This window comes from Lycium ferocissimum, chromosome 7, assembly GCF_029784015.1.
Source record: "Lycium ferocissimum isolate CSIRO_LF1 chromosome 7, AGI_CSIRO_Lferr_CH_V1, whole genome shotgun sequence".
NCBI classification, from domain to species: domain Eukaryota; kingdom Viridiplantae; phylum Streptophyta; class Magnoliopsida; order Solanales; family Solanaceae; genus Lycium; species Lycium ferocissimum.
Window position 1 is genome coordinate 53550208 of NC_081348.1, and position 777 is coordinate 53550984.

A 777-nucleotide genomic window follows, 5' to 3' on the forward strand; every position below is an offset into this window, starting at 1 on the left:
TTCCCTTAAATTTTTTGGAAGCTTCGTTTTTAGCGTCAACAATGACGGTCTTTTCTGATGAAACATTTTGAGAAGATGAAGGGGAGAAGATATGAATAGGGATTGAAAAAATTGAAGAAATTGAAGCAGAAGGAAAAGACGCAAAGGAATTTGAAGATTGAGAGTTTTGGAGTGGAAAATTTGAAATAATGAAAAGGTAAAATTTAAATTTCTATAGAAAAGGTAAAACTACCATCATTATCTTGGAAAACGACGAGAAAATGAAGGGCACGGCAATGTCCACGTGGCCCACGTCTAACTTCATCATTTAATGTGAGTCCTTTCAACTTCTGTGATTATGCCACGTATTTATCACATTAGTGGACCACGATCTGTCGTCAGTTGCAACGTTTCCTATTCCACGGAAAGAAGATCCAAAAGTCTAATTAGGAGAAGACTGATGAAAATCGGCAAGATAATTTCTCGAGAACATCTTTGTGATGAACCCGAAAAATTGAGGGACTATCTGTATGGGTAAACAATATACCTGACATGTGGACCAATATGTAGTCGACACATGTCAGTTTATTCAATGACGTATAAAACATCATATGGTAATGCCGAGCATAACATTTACGAAGAGGCAGCAGACTGGGTCAACGGCGAGAACATCAACGGAAACAACATATAAAGCCCTCTTTACTACGCATTAAATAGAGTTAATGCAGTAACGACAAAATGGTTACTAACGGCCAGAATCAAGGAAATTAAATGACAATCATTAATTCAGCAATTAAT